The sequence below is a fragment of the Myxocyprinus asiaticus genome, chromosome 8 (assembly GCF_019703515.2).
Source record: "Myxocyprinus asiaticus isolate MX2 ecotype Aquarium Trade chromosome 8, UBuf_Myxa_2, whole genome shotgun sequence".
Lineage (NCBI taxonomy): Eukaryota > Metazoa > Chordata > Actinopteri > Cypriniformes > Catostomidae > Myxocyprinus > Myxocyprinus asiaticus.
In genome coordinates, this window is record NC_059351.1 from 22,386,689 (window position 1) to 22,412,647 (window position 25,959).

At 35.6% G+C, this 25,959-nt stretch overlaps 1 protein-coding gene across 3 annotated transcripts in view; it reads right to left on the reverse strand.

The window, feature by feature from the left end:
* Positions 1-25,959, reverse strand: part of LOC127444922 (glypican-5-like) — a 339,370-nt gene that overhangs the window by 124,167 nt on the left and 189,244 nt on the right. The gene's annotated exons all lie outside the window — the stretch shown is intronic.

The window sequence follows — 25,959 nt, forward strand, 5'->3', positions numbered from 1 at the left end:
ATTAAACATGCACTAATGCAAGCAAATGAGGCTCTTCCGGTGTGTAAAACACAATCATGTATCTCTGCTATCTGTCATGTCCAGCCCCTGCTCTGACAGCAAACAACAGCCGGAGAATTGCATTTGAAAACCACCTATACCGCCCCTTTTTTATCTGCATATCTCATGAGATCTCACTGCTTTCTCTTGTGTAATTACAAAGTCAAAGCTCGGGCTGCCTGGCTGCTTATCTAGCAGACTCCTTGGGGCAAAACTGAGCCGAGCGAGAGGCCTGCAGGATTATGCTGATTTGTAAAGGAAGTAGGTTGACCTCAAGGAATGCCACGCATGAGCTTTTAACACCGTTCCGATGTGAATGGAGGCCACCGGCATTTGGGGTAACAGGGCATGAATGTGATAGCTGCTTTGGGATGCTCTGTGCATCTCTGGGATCAGCTTATTTTTTCTGAAGTTTTGTGGAGGTGTATGAATTAAGCAGCTGTGCAAAGCACACTATGAGGAATCTAGAAACAAGAAAATGGATTCTGCATATGTGGGACTGTAAATTATTTCCGGTTTTAGCAGTTGTATATATATTGCATTTTTGTAAAGAAATGCTACAAATGTTTTTTTTTTTTTTTGCTTTTTTTATTATTAGTAGTATTTTTATTTTGTATAACTGAAACCAACATGAGCACTTGGTAAATGTTTCAACTAGATTTTTTCAAAGATTTCAAATTTTTATCATCTCGGACAACCTAATTTGTCATTGTCCCATAAATTTGTTATAATTTGAATAATAAATTATTATTTGTTAACATTTCAGCTTTGAAAATTAAATTTATTTCACATTACAGTAATGAGCATTAGGGTGGAATTAGGTTATTTGCCTATTAAATAATTGTCACAACAACAACAACAACAATAATAATAATAATAATAATAATAATAATAATAATAGTATTTATAGTTCTAAAATAGGTTTAATATTCTTTTATGCAAAATATAATTTGTTGTTTCTTTTTGATTTTGTGGTGAAATGTGACCTAGACATATTCTTGGCTGGTTTTGTGAGACTCGCCCTACCTTCCTCCTGGTGTAGTCTTCTATTTTCTTACTTTTTCAATGTTTAAATGCATTTGATTTTGAAAAGAGAGATTGAAAAGTTTGAATAGTATTACATTTAGCTATTTCCAGTCTTAAAATGTCCACCTACACCTGCAATTTCCCACAAATCAATTTGTTTCTATATCTCAGCAGCACAAACACACTATGATACACAAACACATGTGCATATCTCTGGAGTATTTACATTCCAGTGAAGTGCTTGTTTGATGTACTTTATGAACAAATATCATCAGAAATATATGGTGAAATATATTGTGAATATTTGTAATAGAATACATTTATAAATGTATTTTATAATATATTTTAGCAATATATTTTGGATTTTCTTTTTAATCTATTTTAAATCCAAATATATAAATATTGTCCAAAATTTACAATAAATTCAGTTTCTTTATTCTAAATTTTATTTCACATTTTCTGTTGTGCTGAAATACAACCTGAACATGTTTCTTTGAGATTCACACAACCTATTTTGCAGCTATGCCCAATAGAGGGTTAAAAATATACAAAACTACAGCACAAGTTTAGCTATTCATCTTCTGATAAATTGTAACAAAAGCACAAGGATAAAAACTTTTACTGGATCTGAGCACAGACTGATGAAAAGAAATCAGATTAATGTCACAGCTGATGACCTTTCCCTGCAACAGTAAATGTGTCATTAAACATTTATGATTTGTGAAAAATGGCCCCACTAAATCTAAATGGCAACAGAGAAGGTAAACACCATAAAAGTGTTTTGGTAAACAAATGAATAGTTGAGACATTTTCAGATGTGCAGATGTCTTTAAAGATGCTTCACTAACAATAGGAATGCAGACATAAAGTATCTGGAAATACTGCACTGGAATATTAAATGTTCTCTAAACTCAGCAGGTCTTTGTCATTCTCTGCTTCATTTATTTAGACTGAAACTGTATTTGACAAAGTGACTGCAATTTGTTTTTGCTGTTCATTAACAAACGGATTCCTGGCTACATGAAGTGTGAATCAATGTGTCTTATCAACTTCAAACAGCTGCAGGATTACACTAGCTGGACAATGTAAAACCAACATTTTGGAATTCTTGTTCATTTCAAAAGTATGAGTGATTACAAAATTATCTTTATGTTTTAACAGTGATCTAATTAAATGGTCCAGGAAGTCTTCAAGTGAGGACATTCTTTTTTTCTTTCAAATTAAAGGAGTGGTTTAAACTTCTGGCAATGCTTATTTTATTTTTTTTAATGGGGTTAATGGAGTTGGCAAGCTCCAAAAATGTCAAGAAAACTGGCCCTTTGTCATAGCTCTCAATTATCATTAGTGTGCATTCAAATAGGAATTAAATGGTATATTAAAACTGCTTTGCTGTTTTCATGACACTTAATGTGTCTTGTTGGCTGTGTTTAAGGATCAACATATAATGCGACACCATCTTTGCAGTGGCTTTATATACAGTGGTGGCCAAAAATATTGGCACCCTTGGTAAATTTGAGCAAAGGCAGCTGTGAAAGAAAAAAAAAATCTGCATTGTTTATCCTTTTTGATCTTTCATTCAAAACATTCACAAAAATCTAAACTTTAATTTAAGTAAAACAATTGAAAGGTAGAAATATATCATTAAATAAATATTTTCTCCAAAACACGTTGGCCACAATTATTGGCACCCCTAGAAATTATTATGAGTAAAATATATCATATATAGTGCACCTGCATGACTAGGAACATGAAATTGTTCAGCCATGACTTCCTGTTTCACAGGGGTATAAATATGAGGTAACATACAGGCCAAATTCCCTTAATCATCAATCACAGTAGGTTAGACTAAAGAATATAGTTCTGGTGTGCGGCAATAGGTTGTTGAGCTTCACAAACTAGGAAGTGGTTATAAGAAAATAGCCAAAGCATTGAAAATACCAATTTCCTCCATCAGGCCAATAATTAACAAGTTCCAATCAACTGGAGATCTTAAGAATCGGCCTGGAAAAGGATATGTGTCTATATTGTCTCCACGCACAGTGAGGAGGATGGTTCAAGTGGCTAAAGAATCTCCAAGGATCACAGCTGGAAAATTGCAGAAATAAGTTGGGTCTTGGGGTCAGATAGTCTAAAAAAAAATAATATATATATATATATATATATATATATATCAGACATCACCAACATCACCACAAGATATTTGGGATGGTTTCAAGAAAAAAGCCCCTGCTCTCATCCAACAACAAACTCAAGAGTCTTCAGTTTGCCAGACACTACGGAACTTCAAATGCGACCGGGTTCTATGGTCAGATGAAACTAAAAAAGAGCTTTTTGGCAGCAAACACCAGAGATGGGTTTGGCACACACAGAGATGAAGTATCCAATGCCCACAGTTAAATGTGGTGCTGGATCTTTAATGTTGTGGGGCTGTTTTTCTGCCAGAGGTCCTGGACATCTTGTTTGGATACATGGCATCACGGACTCTGACAAATACCAACAGATAAAAATAAAAAATAAATCAATATCTGGCTGCCTCTGCCAGAAAGCTTACAATAGGCCCTGGTTGGATCTTCCAGCAGGACAATGATCTAAAACAAACATCAAAATCAAGGTTCTGCCATGGCCATCCCAGTCCCCTGACCTGAACCCCATAGAAAATTTGTGGGGTGAAATGAAGAGGAGAGTCCACCAACATGGACCTCTGAATTTGAAGGATTTGTAGAGATTCTGTACGGAGGAATGGTCTCAGATCCCTTGCCAGGTGTTCTCCAACCTCATTAGGCATTATAAAAGAAGACTCAGAGCTGTTATCTTGGCAAAGGGAGGTTGCACAAAGTATTGAATAAAAGGGTGCCAATAATTATGGCCAATGCATTTTGGAGAAAAATATTATTTAATAATGAGATATTTCCCATTTCAATTGTTTTACTTCAATTAAAGGTTAGATTGAAAGAAAGATCAAAAGCCTTCATTTGTTCATATTTACCAAGGGTGCCAATATTTTGGTCACCACTGTATTTAAAGAGATGCCATGAAGACTAATCACACCAGTATGCAAATGCAAATAATCACAAGAATGAAGACCAATGCCAATGTATTATGCATATAAACTCAAGGAAGAACACCAATTGCAATGCAGAAGGCAAATATAACAAATGACGTCATCACTGGTAGTTTGATTTTGATTAGTGAACATTCTAAGGGGTCGTTTAGGCATTCTTGTGTTAAACAAAATCTCACAGTGCAACGTGTCCCGAGATATGTTTTTTTTTTTTATTGTTATTTTAACTTAACACACCACCTTAAAAATATCACATTCATGTGAGATAGGCTAAATTTTTTGTTTTGTTTTTTTAATTAAAAAAAGGCTGAAATGCTGCATGTTTACAAATAAAAAATAAAAATATTATAATAATAACAGTGCAGACGGACTCAAAATGCATTCTGTGTGTACAGTGTAAGTGAATTGTAGGATTTTCAAACTTTAATATTACATTTTTGAAGGATAGTTTATGAAAAAAACAAAAACAAACAAACAAAATAAATAAATAAATAGCACAGTTTACATGACCGAAAGTTGTTCATGGTCAGTGGTTTTGCGATCTATAATGACATGAGTGACAGAAAACCTTGGTGATGCAACAAAGATATGAGTGTGACTCGATTAAGCGACTGCCACTGCAAGTGAATACAGTGAAGATCATGTGATTCACCACCTGATACAGTTGGATACAACATTTGAGTATGAACGGCAACTAGAAGCCAACATTACAGTTACTTGGCGCCCTCAAACAATTTACTCTTTTTCAGTGTGAACCATACTTACAGTTCAAATTATCTACAAAACTAAGCTTGAAAAGAGGCTGTAAATTACGCAGTTCATGTGAACTAATTGCCGAAAAATACGAATAAAAATAGATTGTTTTAAGAATTTCAAAATGATGCTGTCTTGCAAGCACTACAATTAAACAATCAGAAATATTTGTGTGCACATAACTGTAAATAAATCCAAAGGCACAGAGCCTGCATTAACCTTTTTTAAATTATATAAATGAAATAGTCACACAGTGTCTCCCAAATTACACATCAATGCAAGATAATAAACAAAATTAATATGGACATCTTATTTGACCTATTTGGAGTTGCATACTCATTTGCAGTAAAATTACATTAATCAGAGCAGACAAACAAATGAGAAAGCTATTTAAATTTGGAAATCTTGGAAACAAATGATTATTGTGTACAAACATCTTGTAAAAGCATGAGCTCTTGGATTTACTGATAAATTAAACACAAATGCTGCTGGTTGTTGAAGCTTCTACAGCACAACAGGCAGAGAAAGATAAACACTTCTAAAGGGAATTTCAAACCCAAATATTTATTGTAATGCTGCAAAAATAAAATGTTTATAGCTCAAATAATATCAGGTTTAACAAAAGAATGAATGTAAGTTTGAACCGAAAATATTAATTTAAAGCAACATTGACATCAGCAAATTTAGAATTCTTATAAGTAAATACATAAATACGTTGAGGCTTTAATGATATATTTTAATTTATGTAACCATATTTAAACATGAGATTATTGGTATTGGCCTATAACTGTACAACATGATGGTGATTAAATTAGGACTGGACTTCTTCACTGGATCATTTTGTAGATACATATTGGCCTTTGATTCGCTGCTGCATTCATGCACACAACAAACTTTTCTGAGATAGTTTAATGACAGGCCGATATATTGGTCAGTTAAAAAACAAAATCAGCTGGTATTTGGCCATTTTGAGATTAATGGCATTCGCTGATGACTGTACATTCATTGCACACCTAATGCAACCAAAAGTCATTCATGTTCAATGATTTTGCGATTTTATCGACATCAGACTATCGGTATCAGCTGATAATTGTACAACATGAAAGTGATTAAATGAGAACCGGATTTCTTCATTGGATCATTTTGTAGACTAATTTTAAGGCATTTGATTCGCTACTACATTCATCCACACAACAGACTTGTCTGTAATTGTTTAATCAGTCTGATAAGTCGGCTGATATTTTTCCATTCTGAGAGTATTGGCATTGATTGAAGACTATATATTCTTCATTGGAACACAAAAGGAGATGAAAGGCAGAATGCTTCAGTCCCCGCTCATTTTCATTGCATTTTTTATTATAAAATGACAGTGAATAGTGACTGAGATCTCATTTACACCTGATTTTAAAATGTGTCTCGGGTAATACGATTCCATGTGGTCGAGGCGTAACACATCAACGTTTATATCTGGTCGCATAAATGCATCTCGTGACCACTTGTGCCCAGATTTCGAAGGGAGGGTCTCATGACGACATACATCAATAACTATGTCATTGTTTTACTGCATGATAATAAACTGTGAAAGTCAGAACAGACAAGGAAAGTGCAAACGAACCTGGCATGCTGTTTCTTCCAGATGCAGTTGAAATTATATTGCAACATTTCAAGTTATTTTAGTGGAGTACCTGTATTTGCTGAGCTTCAGATGCGTGTGCTTGCCATCTGTGTCTCTGCATGTTGATATCAGATACACTGAAGTAAATCCATGAAGGTCTCATGCTTTTTGTCAATTTTCCAATCGGATATCTTTTTAAATCTGCACATAACCGGCAAAGTTTGAACTCTTGTTTTAGCGCAGAGTTTGACTTACAGGTGAGGTTTGGCACTTCGCTCCTGTCTGGGACACATTAGGATGGATTAGCTGTTCACACCTCTTGTGCAATGTGGTCACATGCGTTTTTGACTACCTCTGATCACGAAACGTTTTGCACCCCATTTACACCTGTAAATAGCATAGACCAATTGCGATTGGATCACTCGAATCGCAACGTAATACCAGGTGTAAAAGGGATCTGAGGCTAACATTCTGCCTAACATCTTCAGTGTTTCACAGAAGACTGGAAAAACAAGAAGGTAAGAAAATTATGATAGAGTTTCTACTTTTGGGTGAACTAACCCTCAAAGTCCCATACTCTACTATGTGTAAATAGTTCTAGTGTCTTTGGTAGAGTGTTGTTTATAGGTGCGCCGGACTCCAGATGGTCTCGCTCTCTCTGTGTGTCCTGAACACAAGGTCATGTAGTTCTGATGGACTGACGAAAGCTGTCTGGCCCTTATTTACCCTCACGGGACAAAAACACACAGCCTTACACTCTCTAGACTCACAGTTATCATTAATGTCGAGCTTTGAGAGAAAAGTTTGTATTGACCGCCAATGTGTCCTCCGAAATCAAAATCAGAAGTCTAAAAAGCACATAAACATTCACACAGCTGCATGAATCCTAACTTGAACAATGAGAAACTCAGACACTGAGGTAATTTAATGAGTTTTCATAATTGTGTATGGGAGACAAAAATGATTACATTCAAATTAAATTAAATCAAACTAGATTTCTCCTTAGAAAAAGGAACTGGTGTCATGCTACAGTGATGGTATCAGATGGTAATACCATGGTACTTTGATACATACCAGGGTATTGTATGATTACCATATTCATACTATGGTATTTATATGGTAGTCCTCTTCAAAGAATATCATGGTGTAACAGTTTTCCTGTTACTGATATGCCACTAGTCATCTCGGTGCAGCATTGTCATTACTAACCTGAGAATTAGGGGGCGCTCTGTTTAAGAAATACAAGAGTTCACCTATTTAAGGGAGCAAAGAAGGAGAAACGGGAGGAAGTTAATTATCTACCTTCATGGAGAAGCTTACCTCATGGTGGTTTAGGCCTTTTTTACCCTGTTTGAGGAAATGTATAGTTCTAAGCTCATCTGTAAGTAATTGTCATTGGTATTTTTGCTTTGTTAACAATGAGTGTTTGTAGCATATGGTTTGTTTGTTTGAATGTTTTGTTTATATAAGGTTTGTGTTCTGTGCATATATGGATTACTTGGTGACTTAAACAACTGAGAAGACTGGAACTAAGAGAGTTGATTTCCATCTACTGCTTTATTGTTACTTGTTAAGCAACGCTATACTTCAAACATGGATGCCAAATCTCTCTTCCGGTTGAACTTTGCTGTGGAATCATCTTGGCATTTAAGTACTGTTTTCTCACTTCATTCTTTAACAAAGACTGAGCAAGGGTATGGTCCTAACTGAATGCAAACTAAAGACTGTGCTTTGTGGTGCTAGACTGTTTTTCTGAATGTTTAACCAATTATTGGTGTCATGTTGAAGTTGTATTTGCTGTGTAACTCTGTTTAATACACCTGACTCATGAGTAAAATTGGTCTGTTTGGTCCCTCATTTCATGTAGCACTTAAAAGTTAAAGAGATAGGTGTTACAATGGTACTGCCTTCATTGTAGTATCTAAAAACCACTGTATAATGGTACTTTCACTTTTTTTATTGCCTTGTTTGATTAAAATACCCACACAGTTCAAAAATGCAATGGAAGTGCCTTGAATTTTTAGTACTATGAGGATGCTTTATAATAAATAATATTTATACACCATGGTACTTAAATGGGGCATGGCCATCATGGTAGAGTGCAAAAACCATGGTACCATGTCCAAAAGATCAGTGTTTTTAGTTCTGTGAGGTTATCAGATGACAATATTGTAGCACTTTGTACACATCATTTGATTAATATTGTTCATATACCATGGCATTTACATGGTACTCTATGGTACTTCTAACAATACCATGGTATTACAATTTCCAGGACAGTACCATGTCAAAAAAAATAAAAAATATTAGTATTAGCATGGTATGTTACCATGTCAAAAAATAATAATATTGGTATCACCATGGCACCATGCCCCATTGCAAAAAAAAAAAAAACAAACAAAAAAAACAACTGTTCCATGTTCAAAAAATCAAGGTATTACTATGGTATATGATTTCCAAAGTTCCAGAACTATACCCCTTTGCCAAAAAAATAAAATAAAAAAATGGTACCATTTCCATAAAACCATGGTAAATGCAAAACATGAAAATGCCATGGTACCACGTAAAAAGCATTACAATGGCACTATACCCTACTGCCAAAACATATTGTATTATATTACCATGCTACCATGTAAAATAAAAAATACTAAAGGTATTATTATAGTACAATAAAAAAAAAATAATGTGGTACACATCTGTATGTCTGTATCCATCCGAAGTTAAGCTGTGAAAACCAATTGCAGTCTGTAAAGACCTAGTTATCTCTGCCTCAGTGCCATGTTTTGGATGCAGCTCTCCCGAACCAAAGCCAATGATCTGTCACTGCAGACATACTTGGAATGGCCCAGCTGCCAATCAGAATCCAGCATCTGCCATCCTGCCAGCTTTGCCAAACCATCGGTTCTGGCAGGTCCATGCTCACTTGATGAAACTCAATAAAACTGATCCAGAATAAATGAACAGGGCTACAGACCCAGAGGAAGATCACTCACTCTGTGTCCACCTGCAACAGCTGTGACCCACATCATCAATGGAACACTCTTTCTTTAGCTCAATTCTCTTTCTCAATTGCTTTAAGTTTCACCTCCAGTTTTAACTTCGGCCTTTATTTTTTCTTCAAGGATACACACTTGTATCCTTGCAATAGAGACATATCACATATCACACAGTCATCACTACAGATTAAAAATGTATTATTTGTTGGGCAATGTTGTTTCTTCATTTCAAGGAGACAAAGATGTGGGAGCTTTGTGTCCATTGGAGGTGGTTTCATTTTGGCTTCAATATGATTTCTATGATTTACACAAACATTTGAAAATACTCAAATTATATTGTACGTACATGTGCATACACACGTTACAATGCCTTTCTAAGCATAAAGCATCCAAAAATTGAATATCTTCTCACTTGGTTTTGGAATCGAGCTAATATCTTGACATAATCCACTGGCATTGCCTTTATAAAAAAAATCAAAGTCTGTGACAGTTTTTTTTTTTTTTTTTTATCTAAAAACTGTCTTTGGTCTGGTCTATAGTGCATGACATTGGTATTGCCATCTCCATGGAGACCGCACACAAAGCAAACAAAGAGGTTGTCAGACAAATTAAGAGTCCGAGCTCTGAAATTAACTCTCAACCAGTTTGAATGGGTATGACCTTGTTTAAACCCCCAGCAATCATGATTTAAATATACAGAAGTACCTGTTTCAATCAATGCAGAATTAAGATCCCATATGTTACCTCTGACACAAGCCCTAGTAAGAGCACCAAGTGGCTTCTCAGTTAACTAGCTCAATGCATCAAGCGTAATCGCATTGACATGGGGAAACAAGATGTATTTGCTTCAAATCTGACTCTCAGATAAAACATCTTAATAGCTTTTCTGAATGATCGACACCCAAGAAAGCAAACATACAAAATAGTGGGCCACATTTAAGAATCATGAGCAGAATTCATTTCTGTGTACGTTGTTCTTGCATGTGACAAGTGTTTTTTTTTTGTTTTTTTTTTACAAAAAATTGAATGCGAAAATTTTCATAAAGGAATGTTATAAACAATTTACAGAAATTGTCACATTGAATTGGATGTGAAGATGTATGCAGGATTTTTTTTAATAAACAATTTACACAGATACAATATCTGTGTAAATCGTTCATTAAAAAAAATCCTGCATACATCTTCACATTCAATTCAATGTGACAATTTCTGTGAATTAAGCAACTTTTACATAAAAAGGTTTTATGAATGATTTACACAAAATCTGTCACACTGAATTATAAAATTTTTTTTACATCATTTGTAGGAATGATGCAAAAATACATTTTTGTACACGTAATGTTATTTCGAATGATTTACGCAGAAATTGTAACTGATTTAAATGTGACATTTACATTAGAATGTTTTCATAAGAATGTTTTTACAAACGATTTACTCAGATTAACTCAGATATTGTCACATCTGGAGTGATGTCGTCAATTTTCATAGGAATGTTGTTACAATGATTTACACAGAAATTGTCACATTAAATTGGATGCCAAAATTATGTACAAATGTTTCTACAAACAAGTGTCACAGATAATGTCCCACTGAATTAAACTTTTGAATTGACTTACGTTATTATGGTTTATGAACAATTTGCACAGATATTGTCACATTGATTTAAATGCAAAAAAATTTCAGAATGGTTTTAAGAACAATGCACAAAGAAATTGGTGTACATCATTTGTACAAATACATTTTTGTACATTAATGTAGGAATGTTGTAACGACAGTTTACACAGAAATGGTCAAATTCAATTGATGCAAAAATTAAAGAATATATATTTTACAAACGATTTGCTAAGATATGGTTATATTCAAACTAAATGCTCCAAGTTTGATAGAAATGTTACAAACAATTTACAGAATTTGTCACATTGAGTTGATGTGAACATTTCAGTAAGAATGCATTAAACAATTTACACAGATTTTATCACAGTGAATTAAACATATTAAACATATAATTTTACATAATAAACATTTTACAAATATATTTTGTCAATAGTTTATAGTAATGATGTACAATTAATTTTTGTACACATGCATGTTGTAAAGAAAACAAAAACACTGTCATATTGAATTGGAGGCAAAAATTAATGTAAGGCTGTATTAATAAATTATTTTCATAGATATTGTCACGTTCGAATTGTATGCGACAATATTCGTAAGAATGTTTAATGAACAATTTACACGGATATCGTCACCTTGAATAAAACATTTTAATTAACTTTTACGTAAAAACGTTTACATAGAAATTGTTGCTGGGGTTCTAAATACAATTATTATTCAAATATTTAATTATTTATTTTATACACAATTTACAATCATATTTAATTAAACTACACAATGATGACTCTTAAGACTTCATAGATATTACAGTTTAATTTTCTGTTAAAGCATGATTTGCTGTAAAGCTGCTTTGAAATGATGTGTGTTGTGAAAAGCGCTATACAAATAAATAAAAATGACAACTTAAATTAAATGTGGCATCTATGTAAGATTGCTTTCACCAACAATTCACACAGAAATGTGTTGTCTTCATTTTACATGATCTATGCCCTCTGAATGGACATCATTTAACAGGATTATGAAACCTTATGTGAATTTGACACAAGCACTAATAAGTGCTCCAAGGGGCTTCTACGATAACTAGTTTAATGCATCAAGTGAAATAGACATGGGGGAGCATGGCATATTTGCTTCAAAACTGACATACTCCGACATCTTAATTGCTTTTCTCTGTGTGCGTTCGAGCATTGGAGAGGTCGCCCAAATGAAGATTGGTTTGGATTTGTGTTGAAGAGGGGGGCATGTTTTTACCGTTAATGCTTTGAAACTCGAAACGGATGAGTAACAATAATTCACCAACAAACATGCTGGCAAGGCTGCATGTCATTGAATGGTAAATAATTCAATTTATGGGCAAAGGGAGGTTGATGGCAAGCTATTTCAAATGCAGAAAAAAGTAGTGGAAAAGAGTCAATGGACTGTTGGGCTGATTTGTATTTCATTCAATAAAAAAACAACAAATTCATATGCAGTATAATAATTACTGGGTAGAATGCACTGGAAAGACCTACAAGTAGATGCCATATTTAGTTGATGGCAATGAAAAAAAAAGAAAGTGATGGATGGAAGCATGGTTCGCTTTGGTAAGTTGAGCTGTCTTAGTCCAGAAACAAGTATGTAAATACAGAAAATAAACATTTGTGGAAACCTCTACTATAAATATGTGATAAATATGTTTCAACGTTTCATTGGCGGAACGATCGCCACAAGATAACAAAAGCACATAATGTATAACAATGTTCAAATTTCTATTTTAACTGTTTATAAAACCTCTCTATGTATATTGTCACTTTGAATTAAATGTGAAAATGTATGCAAGGATAGTTTGAAGAACGATTTATACAGAAATTGTCATTCTGAATTAAATGTGACAAGTTACATACTATCAAGCAATGGTTTACAGATACAGATACTCATTTAAAAGGAGTTTACCAGATAACTAATTTTTCATGAACAACGGCAATTGAATGGACTCTATAAATTATTCTGAAAAACCTCTCTTAATATTGTGACAAAAATTGTCATGTTGAACTGAATTGAATGCATACATTCTGCTGGTTTTGAAATCAAGCAGACTGTATTTCTATTTCTCACAGCCTAATTTTCATTCAGGCTAGATACTGTATAATAATTCATCTACTCTGACTAGGGTCTATATAATGCAAAAGAGATCACGTGACCTCGGTTGTTGATGCCTTGTGTTGATGCCACTTTACCAAGACAAATCTCTTTCAAAAGCTACTGCACAGAAACTTGAGTCTTCATTCAAATGAAATTGATTGGTTACCATTTTCATTTACATATAAATGAGAGCCGTTATCGGCCTGTTCACTTGCCTGAGTTTCCTGACAGCTCTAGCTTTGTTGAACTCATCAGTTTTCACTACAGAAAGAAAGTGTTACACATGCTGCAATAATACATTTGCTAGTTTTTTTTTTTTTATGCAGGAAATTACATTCAGTTTGCATTTAGTTTCAAGAAGTGTGAAAATGGTATGCCTCTTTTAGACCTACAGTTAGATGAGAAAGGCCATAAACCAAAAGACAACTAATTAAATCTTCAAGGTTAGCTGTTTTATTGACATTATGAAACAGTATGTCAATAGGACCACAGACATATTGAATATCTTTTTTAGATTTTACATTAAAGTAATACTTACACACTTAGGGTGAATAAATAATGTCAATTTTATTTTGGGGGAATTATTGCTAAAATCATATCTTACAATGCTATACATGCTACATAACGATTCCATGTTTTAGCACAATGCAACATATGGTGTTTAGATGCAGTTTATGATTCTTATAGGAAAATATTTAAAATGATATCCTACAAATCATCTTTCTACAGAACACTTAAAGGACAGGGATGGGATATATTTTCTGAAACAGTTTCCATACACAATAAGTTTTCCCACACAATAAGTTTTGCGTTCCCTTGCTATACATATTGCATTCCCTCACAATAGGTTTTGTGATCCCTTGAAATAGTTTTGCATTTCCTCACAATAGATTGCATTCCCTCACAATAGTTTGCATTCCCTTACAATAGGTATTGCATTACCTCACAAAAAGTTTTGCATTCCCTCACAATAGCTTTTGCTTTCCCTCGAAATAGTTTTGCATTCCCTCGGGACAGTTTTGCATTCACTCGTGACAGTTTTGTGTTCCCTCGCAATAGTTTTGCGCTCCTGACTTTTTGGAGAGAAAATAATTGTAGGAACGGTGCATGATAAAAATTTTTGGTTTGGGAAGTGTTATCTTTCATTACAACACATTACACAATGCATAATAACAGTTCAAATTAATGCACAGATAAACCATCAAAGAGAGAAAAAAAAAAAAGAAATCGCGGTTAACCGGTTTTACAATTATTTGCACATTTTCTTATTATGCAACAGCACTGAAGCAAAAAATGCATATCATATAACAATTGTCTAAATGTATTTCTGGGGGATATGTGGATGCTAAGGGAAGCCCTATAATAAGAAAACTGATAAATACAGACACACACACACACACACATACATACACACACACACACACACACAAAAAGAAGAAGATAGAGATGCTCCAATCTAGGGCACAACACTGCTTATGTGCATCCCCAGCTCAACTGATGTGCTTCAGTGTAAACGGAGTGCTTCAAAAGTGCGTAAATGTAAGATTATTGTAGGTGCGCAACATGTAGTTCACGGCATTATTTTGTTTTTCCTTCTGCATCAGTTTATTAAAGCAACCCGTTGTTCTGTCAGACACCCCAAAATAAAGAATCGGCAACAGACTCTAAATACTGTCCACAACACCTTAAAAAATAAACCTTTGGACTACGCATAATAACAGGAACATTGCTTACAGCAGGCAATTTAAAGTCCGATCATGACTAAAATTGACATTTATTGTTGAATGCTGTGAATTTGTACAGAAACAATGCTTTAAATAATGAGGATGATTTAAAACACAACTTTTCAAAGTTTACTCGATGACAGTAACTACAAGCAGGCTGTCAGCACACTTAAACATTACATAAAGTGGCATCTTTAAATAATCACTTTAAAATCAACACAGCTAAAAATATTAAACTTACTAGTTTGTTGTTGGACGACTAGTGGAGCATCCTGTCCCATTTGTAGGATGTGTCTTTCTAGGACTTCTGTCTGCTTGTTTGACATCCGTTGTCTTCAGTCAGTCAATGAAATGCTGCCAAACAGCCGATTTAAGTCACTTTTTTGATGGATATGAGTCTGGTAGATCGAATTCCTCTGTTATGTTTAGGAATTAATCTGTTTAAGCTTCGGTTTCACGTGAATTGAAAGTTCACGTTCAGTCTGTGACACCTGGCCATTAAAGCGCTACACCAGCCACCATCGGTAACCATAGCAACAGCTCCAGTACCCACACAGGCACAAGAGTTTTCACATTTAAGCATACAAAATTTTACGAAAAAACTATTTTAGATTATATATTTATACATATATATATATATATATATATATATATATATATATATATATATATATATATATATATACATTATATATATATATATATATATATATATATATATATATATATATATATATATTATACATTATATATATATATATATATATATATATATATATATATATATATATATATTTATACATTATATATATATATATATATATATATATATATATATATATATATTTTTTTTTATTATTATTTTTGTTGTTGTTATTATTATTATTATTTATTTATTTATTTTTTATTAATTTATTAATAAATTTTTGGCAAACGTGTAAATAAAGCCATTCACGTTTTTTAACTGTGGATTCTAAATTCTTACGGTTAAATTTATGATATTTTTAATCACGGTTAATAGTAAAACCTGTATAATCACAGCATCCCTAATTCAATGCATACTCTTAAATATTTATAAACTGTATCATATCAAACATTCAGAAAAAGCATTAGGGTTAATGTTTCAGAAAATAAATTACCATTACCTGCTCATCTGAAATGCCTGTTTGCTTTCCTCACCATGAAAAACAACCGATCATTTCTATAGACACCTTTAACATCTTCACTGACTCCACATATGACTCATGTGATGTATTTCATGTTTTCTAAATTCATACAAAAGTTTTGTGCGGCTTACAGACTTACAGGCCTCCTGCAGGGGGCGCTTGACCCTTCAAAACCGAATCCTCCATTCATCCGAATTTAAATCTAAGAACGCTTTATATACATTTGGAGACATTTTACACTGGATAGTTATTTTTAATAAAAACTGTTAATGGCAAGGATTCATACCTGTGAATGAAATCCACCTCAGCACTGTCTATAAAAGCATTTTTAAAAATAATAATAAATGACTGAGTTCATGCATCCTGGCCAGCGCTGAGAAAAGTAACAGGTACCATGTGACACCGCTGTGTAGTTGGCCGATACCAACTCGTACAATGGAGGGAGGACTTTCGTTTTTTGTCACAACATGTCAGACTCCCAGCCACGCAATTGCAATGTATCTCATACGAAATTATTTTCAGCGTTGATAAAAATATGTGAACAAGGACAGATACAAGATTTGGGGGGGGGGGGGAATCACCCCCTTCATAGCATTGGGGGAAACGTGTGCCCCCCGTCTCCCCCAATTCTACGCCAGTGTATGATGGTGTATATACTTGTTGACACATTTCTAGCATTGCACAGTAAAGATTTTACTGTTTTGTGTCTTTAGTTTTTAAAGTATACCTTTTTTGCACTGACATTAAACACATTTTATTGAATAAAAAATAAAAAAAAAAAATTCTTTTTTAGAGTATAAGATTTTGGTCCTACCACCAGTCCCTAATAAATGGCATTTAGTAAACACAGATTTATAGATTTCTGCTAAAGCGATGGCATTATAGATGGTGTGTATCAGCCAGCAGTGCCATACATGATCACAGAGACAACCTCATCCTCTCTGAACATCAGCAAAGCTCTCAGCAGCCAAATGCCTGAATTACGATGCATAGAAATATGAAGATCAGTTGCACACACATCTCAGTGTATTCAAAGCATCTGAGGCATCAACAAGCTCTATAAGCATGCACATAAATGAAGAGAGACTTTAGACTGTCTGGGAAAGAAATCGAGACACAAAGAAACAGACACAAACAGTCACAGAGAAATATGTCTACATACAGAGATAGAGAGAACATGACTTGCATGGTGATTCTTTGCAAAATCCAAACTAACTAAAGACAACAAACCAAAGTGCAAGATAAAATGTAAAAGTTAATTTCTGTACCACTAGTGGCACTAAAGAGATTTTTTTGTTCTCTCAATCACTCCCCCCGTCTGCCATTATTCATTGAAATGAGTCGCAAATAACGTTGCATGTTCACTTTAACCAACATTATCACACGAGAAATCAACATGCTGTTTCCAAATGTAAGTACCCTGAAGTCGACCCCATTCTGATGAATTACTGACAAGTGCCATCCTCCATAAGACACAATTGGTAGAGAATTGCGCACAGAATCTCCACAACATGGGTTCTGGTCCTGTGGAAACCAGTTAGCAGATGTGTTCACATAAACAATGCAGCGCAATTCGGAGGTTGCATTTCCACTTAAAATTTTGTTTTTACTCCATGATGGTTAGGTGTAGGGTTGGGGTTTGTGTTAGGAGGTAGAGTTATTAAATATGCATTCCTTTTGACAGTATTACGTCATTTATGTCTAAAAATACAACTCGCTTTTAGCGCCACACTGTGGACATTTTATCTCAAGAACACTTCCAGCTTCAGCCAATGGGTCAGTGGTTCTAATTTTTCCGATTTTAGCAGCAGAACTTTCAATCTCATAATGCCAAATTCACAGTGTGGTCTGCTTTATCTGGGATAGGACAAAAGTATTTTAACGTTGAAAGAAATTGCACACTTTACCTTTACGAAAACATTCATGATAAGAAACAAGGAAGTAATTTTAGACAATCCATCAAAGATGACCAGAACCATCCTAGCCTAAGTTAAAGCCTTGCATTAGTAGAACATATCTTCTATGGTTTGAACCCAGGGATCATGGGTTAACAGTGGCACAATTGGGACCTGGGTAGCTCAGCAAGTAAAGACGCTGACTACAACACCTGGAGTCACAAGTTCGAATCCAGGGCGTGCTGAGTAACTCCAGTCAGGCTTCCTAAGCAACCAATTGGCCCGGTTGCTAGGGTGGGTCGAGTCACATTGGGTTAACCTCCTCGTGGTCGCCATAATGTGGTTCTTGCTCTCGGTGGGGCGCGTGGTGAGTTGTGCGTGGATGCCGCGGAGAATAGTGTGAAGCCTCCAAATGCGCTAGGTCTACACGTTAACGCACTCAACAAGCCATGTGATGAGATGCGCGGATTGATGGTCTCAGGCGTGGAGGCAACTGAGATTCGTCCTCCGCCACCTGGATTGAGGCAAGTCACTACGCCACCACGAGGACATAGAGTGCATTGGGAATTAGGCATTCCAAATTGGGGAGAAAAAAAAGTGGCACAATTGGCTCCTTTTCGTAAATCCATGGGCCGTTCATAAGGAGAGAACCTTATTAGAGTGATGCACAGGGAAAATCAATGCAACAGGTTGTGAACAGCCACAGACAAGTTTTATTGAAAGCTCGACTGGCTTTGGGCTTGGAGGTCTCATGGTTAATAGTTAGCCTAGAATACTGACACCATTATCCCAATCTGATTATATATAATTCTCCTTGGAGTTTGCCCTAGAATTCAGATAACATCTAGCAGAAAAGTGTCAAAGAGTACAGTGATATTAACAGTGCTTTTTAGTCATACAGCCTACCATGTGAATAGTTTAGTGTTTTAGACAGTTATTGCCATGGTATTCTTTCAAGTATGGGTCACCCTCTAAGTTTCATGTAAACACCACACAAAACATCGCCTAAAAGTATCATGATAATATCATGTTTTTTTTGTTTTTTTTTTGTCAGACATGTACCATTTTGTAAACCAAAAATATGTACAAAAAGCATCAGGATACTGCCATGGTTTTGAACATGTAATTTCTCATGGCATTTCTGAAAGTACATTGAAGTATCATGTAATATGTAAAACTAACAAAATCTACCATGGTACTACGTCTTTTTTTTTTGGACATGTATCATGGTAATACCATGTTATTCTTGAAAGTATCTTGAGTACCATGTAAATATCACGGTACATGCATTTGAGTACCATAAGTACAATATGATACTATCACTGTACCATAGTAGGGAACAACGGGGCTAAAGTCCCCCAGGGTAAAAGGCTCATTTGATTTTATTTTTTCCCAAAACACTAAATAGCAACAAAAACTACCACAGGACTTCCTTAAACACCTGTTTGTCACTATACACTGCAAAACTTTCCTGTTCCATGATATCATTTGTGTATCGTCTAAAGGTTGATTTTTAGGCAATTTGATCTAATATGTGATATTTTTTTTTTTAAATATTGCAAATTTATGTAGCTAATGAAAAGTCCTCGTGGTGGCGTAGTGACTCACCTCAATCTGGGTGGCGGAGGACAAATCTCAGTTGCCTCCGTGTCTGAGACCGTCAACCTGCGCATCTTATCATGTGGCTTATTGAGCGCGTTACCACAGAGACATAGCGCGTGTGGAGGCTTCACGCCATCCACCGTGGCATCCATGCCCATCTCACCACGTGCACCACCGAGAGCGAACCACATTATAGTGGCCACGAGGAGGTTACCCCATGTGACTCTACCCTCCCTAGCAACCGGGCCAATTTGGTTGCTTAGGAGACCTGGCTGGAGTCACTCAGCACGCCCTGGGATTCGAACTCGCGAACTCCAGGGGTGGTAGTCAGCGTCTTTACTCGCTGAGCTACCCAGGCTACCTAAAACTCATTTTTTAACCACTCCACAGATTTCATATAAATTATAGTTTTGGCAAGTCGTTTAGGACATATTAAAAAGAATTCCAATAGTCCCAAAGCCTTATTTAGCACAATAAATACAGTACTAAATCATGTCATAAGTACTTTTCCAGATATTACTCCGGCAGTGTGTGAAGATTTTTCACAGTTTTTCACACCCTGACCTTGACAAAGACCATATTAGTCCACCCTCATCAGCAGCCCACTTAAGTAAGTTTGAACCGGTTTCACTTTCTTACTTGGTGGATATAGTCCAACACATGAAGCCTGCCCAATGTTCTCTAGATATTGTTGCCCCTCACCTCCTTATTCAGGTTCTGGATGCTGTCAGTTTAAGTCTACTGTCAATAGTGAACTGCAGTTTAGTAAATGGTACCGTGCCATCCTGTTTTAAACATGCTGTGGTACAACCTCTTCTTAAAAAGCCCAATCTTGATCCAACAGTATTAAATAATTATCGGCCAATTTCAAAACTGCCCTTTTTGTCAGCTCTCTACTTTTTTTAAATGGAAATGGTATTTTTGATCAATTTTAATCCGGTTTTAGAGCACAACATAGCACAGAGTCTGCCCTCCTCAAAGTGTCTAATGACCTGTGATGGCAGATGATTCAGATCTTTCTCTGTCGAACTGGGAAATGTTTTCTCCTCCTCTGCACCTATTACCTGTGGGGTTCCTTAAGGCCCTATTCTGGGCCCAGTTTCATTTTCTTAAATATGCTTCCTTTGGCCCATATTTGTCAAAAACACAACGTATCCTACCACTGTTATGCTGATGATATTCAGCTTTATCTCCCTCTAAAGCCAGGGGATAATTCTGCTTTACAGTCACTTTATCACTGTTTTAATTATATTAAAAAGTGAATGGCAAGTAACTTTTTCCAGCTTAATGAGTCAAAAACTGAAGTGGTAGTGTTTGGCCCCCCTGACTCAACGAAACATATAATTAATCATCTAAGCCCCCTTGCCTCTAACTTACACAATCAAGCAAGAAATCTTGGCATGACTTTCGATTCTGATTTAAAGTTTGATAAACATATACATTCTGTGGTAAGATGAGACCTCTTCCAACTAAGGGCCATTGCAAAATGTAAACCTTTTCTGACTTTTAAGGATCTGGAGGTTGTTATACATGCTTTTATTTCTTCCAGACTGGATTACTGTAACTCATTGTATTATGGCATTTCTCATGCCTCATTGCCACGTCTGCAGTAAATTCAAAATGCTGCTGCTAGGCTTCTGACTGGAACTAGGAAGCATGCTAGTATATCACCTGTGTTGGCTTCTCTCCACTGGCTCCCAGTTAAATTCAGAATTCAGTATAAGATTTTATTATTTGCTTTTAAGGGTCTTAATTGCTTGGCACCTCCTTACATTGTAGAACTCCTTCAGCTATATACTATTTCTAGACCTCTAAGGTCATCAAAGAGTCTTCTTTTAATCATTCCAAAGTCTCGTTTAAAATCGAAAGGAGAACGTGCCTTCTGTTGCGGCTCCTCGCCTTTGGAATAGTTTGCCTCTCCATATCAGATCCTGTACCACAGTTGATGTGTTTAAATCTTATTTGAAGACTCATCTCTTCTCTCTTGCTTTTGACTGTGTCTAGTGTGTGTAACTACATTAATTTGTGTTGGTTTAGTATTTATGTTCTCTGAATGTGCATGATTTATTTATGTTTCCTTTATGTAAAGCACTTTGGTCAACATGTACTGTTTTTGAATGTGCTATAGAAATAAATGTGATTGATTGACATCTACTTTGTGCATGACATGAGTAATTTTTCCAACAACTGTTTACAGACAGATTGTTTCACTTTTAATTGACTTTATCACAATTCCAGTGGTCAGAAGATTACATAAACTAAGTTAACTGTGCCTTTAAGCAGCTGATGTCAAGCCTTTAGGCAATTAGCCAATTAGCTTCTGATAGGGTAATTGGCTAATTGGAGTCAATTGGAGGTGTACCTGTGGATTTATTTTAAGGTCTACCTTCAAACTCAGTGCCTCTTTTCTTGACAACATGGGGAAATCAAAATAAATCAGCCAAGACCTCAGAAAACAAATTGTGGACCTCCACAAGTCTGGTTCATCCTTGGGAAATGCCTGAAGGTATCACGTTCATCTGTACAAACAATAGTACACAAGTATAAACCCCATGGGACTATGCAACCATTATACCGCTCAGGAAGGAGAAGCATTCTGTCTCCTAGAGATGAATGTAATTTGGTGCATAAAGTGCAAATTGTGAAAATGCTGGTGGAAACAGGTAGACAAGTATCTATATCCACAGTAAAATGAGTCCTATATCGATATAACTTGAAAGGCTGCTCAGCAAGGAAGAAGCTACTGCTCCAAAACCGCCATAAAAAAGCCAGACCACAGTTTGCAAGTGCACATGGGGACAAAGATCTTACTTTTTGGAGAAATGTCCTCTGGTCTGATGAAACAAAAATTGAATTGTTTGGCCATAATGACCATTGTTACATTTGGAGGAAAAAGGGTGAAGCTTGCAAGCCGAAGAACACCATCCAAACCGTGAAGCATGGGGGTGGCAGCATCATGTTGTGGGGGTGCTTTGCTGCAGGAGGGACTTGTGCACTTCACAAGATGGCATCATGAGGAAGGAAAATTATGTGGATATATTGAAGCAAAATCTCAAGACAGGAAGTTAAAGCTTGGTCACAAATGGGTCTTCTAAATGGACAATGACCCCAAGCATACCTCCAAAGTTGTGGCAAAATGGCTTAAGGACAACAAAGTCAAGGTACTGGAGTGGCCATCCCAAAGCCCTGACCTCAATCTGATAGAAAAGTTGTGGGCAGAACTGAAAAAGCATGTCTCAGTTACTCCAGTTCTGTCTGGAGGAATGGGCCAAACTTCCAGCAACTTATTGTGAGAAGCTTGTGGAAGGCTACCCAAAATATTTGACCCAAGTTAAACAATTTAAAGGCAATGCTACCAAATGCTAACAAAGTGTATGTAAACTTCTGACCCACTGGGAATGTGATGAAAGAAATAAAAGCTGAAATAAATCATTTTCTCAAATTATTCTGACATTTCACATTCTTAAAATAAAGTAGTGATCCTAACTGACCTAAGACAGGGAAATTTTCTAAGATTAAATGTCAGGAATTGTGGAAAAACTGAGTTTAAATGTATTTGGCTAAGGTGTATGTAAACTTCTGACTTCAACTGTATATATTTGGGGTAAAAAGCCCTCCTGTTGAAGGCCCCTGTTAAACACATAGTTTTTCTTAAGTGGGGTGAATAGATTTGCTATGAAAAATGTTCAAAGTGGGCTCACATTGACTGATCCAATGATAATTGAGATTCATTTGTTTATTGAATACTTGAGATGTTATGAAATATCAAATGTGATTGAAATGAACAAGAAATTATGCACCCTTTTCTGAAGTGGTTATTTTGAATAAGCATTATCTTAATTTGTAACTCAAAAAAGCATCTTGCTGTCTTAAAAAGTATTTGCATAAGTTGAAAAATAATGCCGTATAACTATTGTCCCGGTATCTACACTATATCAATTTAACCCCCACTGGGGGAGTTTTACCCGAAGTGAGGGAGCCTTTTACCCCAGGTGTGGCAATCATCAATACAATATATCAAAATTCCATGTTATTACCATCTGATATCATCATGACATCAACGTATTGCAACAGTATTTTTTGAATGCAACTATGGTTACCACAGTACATTTGTGTAAAGGATATGTTGAATCTGAATGTCCAGTTTGGTCGAGATTCATCAGCAAGCTTTTGATTAATATCTTTTTGTAAAATAAAACAATTAATGGGAAAATTACATATTAGTTAGTGAAAGGCAAGAGTCAATATTCTAACAAACAGTGGTTTTGGACATTTTATTTTATTTATTTATTTTTGTAAAAGGCACCCCATTGATAAATCTGTCTTGTTTTTAAAACAGAAAGACTGAACTGTAAATTACAGTATGGCCAGAAACATACTATTCAAGTACACAAATAATGTTAATGCTTAAGCATTATGTGCATTCTTGAGTTACTGTCGTGGTCACAAACCTCAAGGTAACAAAACCTCCAGCACACAAGTTGGCAACAGAGTTACTTTCAAACGCTTGTGAAAATAAAGCGCAAGTGTTGTTATTCAGGTGGCCAGCATTAAGCATGTAACTAACTTCACCTTCTTCAGCAATACTCTCTTCAAACTTTTGCTCCGCCATGACAATAGTTCACCTGAAAGAGAAAACTGTCTGTAGAAGGACAGTTCTGTGCTCTGGCACATTCTGGAATGCAACAATGCAGAAATCAAGCTCGCATAGCAAGAAACATTTGTGTTTGCGTATTTGCGCAGAGTATGTTCTGAGCTAAAGAATCTGTCAGTGTATAACATTTCAAGATGTGTCCAAATGCTCCATTGGTGCATGATGATAAATCACCACCACATTTTAAGTCACAGTATTTCCCCAATTCATCTATTTTAAAATCATGACTTATTCATCAAGGGGCAAATTGCTCTGGACACCATGAGGGAAGAGCGCTGCTGCAAGTTGCCGATAGATTTCTCAGAGGACCAGCGACTTCCCGCTGAAACTCCTCGCAAATGTCCTCTATGTGTTCCAGTCACCATCATCATTAAGAAGAACACGTTGTCGTGTTATCAGAGGGGACAAAGGCACCCTTGGTCACCAAATGATTGTGACTCAGTGTGGAAGGTTACAGCTCTGAGGACAACCTGCTGTGAGGAAACATCTAAAAAGCCTTCTCTAAAAGTCCCTTGCAATCTCTCACTCTTTTTTTATTCTCCCAAAAGCCAAGCTGGATTTACACTCAGGTCTCAAGAGATTTCTACTGAATGATGGCCTTGTTTAAAAAGGTGTAATAAGAAATAATTTTAAAAGAGACATCTTGGACCATGCTGTTCCAGAGAAGAAAGATTGTCTCATCAAATCTGATGTGTGTAATTGTTCTAATGCTTTTTTTAACCGAGCTTGTAGCTATAAGCGTCTGATGAACAAATTTCAAAGAAGGTGTTTTAATTGTGGGACACATCCACTGTATTTAGTAAGGTATGAAGTCGTGTTCCCAGGAATCATTGTATGAAAAGGCAGGAAACTGTGCACAAAATATGTTTCTTAGAAAAATGGAGAGTGCAAAAGGGGTCTTAGCAATCTGAGCATAATAGACTATTTCTTATGGTTTCACATCAAGATTTGTTCTGTTTTGTTAAGCACATTTAATAGGAAAAGAAGAAATGTAATATATTAAAGGAGCCAGTGCAATGCCATTACACAGACACGGTTGTTTTGGGATGGTAAAACATCATTGATTTTGCCAGCAGGTAGAACAGGAATAGCGCAATCGTGCACATGCAAGGTCTGACAATGGATTTTTAAATATGTATTCATTGATTTCTCGGTCGCTAAGTGTTCCGCTGTGCAGTGTTTTTTTTTCACAACGGTGCAAAACGAAACAAAGGATAAACTAATTTCCCTTCAATTGTATTAATCAAGCAAAAACATTAAAGTATGAGTCAGCTGTTGAGCTTTTAGCTTGGTCGAAACCGAGAGGGCTAACGCAATAATAATCACACAAACAAAGAACACCAGAATTTTTAAGTCTTAAGATCACATGAGGATTGATGTGTGATTTATTCTGCCCAACATTTGCAGGTGAATTCTGTGAGACAAAATATCACATACAGAACAAAGTACACATACGGAGAAGTGCTAATAATATTGTGAAGTCATAATCATAAAAAAAAACAAAAAAACAAAACAAAAAACAAACAACACATAGTTTGAGGCTTATTGCATTACATTTTTGGCAGAACAGGCTGACATATTGTTCACATTCTAATTTATTTTGGGGAATTTGACCTCTTATTATTATTTTAGTGGAGAGGGATATTACACATTGTGGGAGAGGATTCAAGAAGCCCCTTAGAGGATAACTGCATTT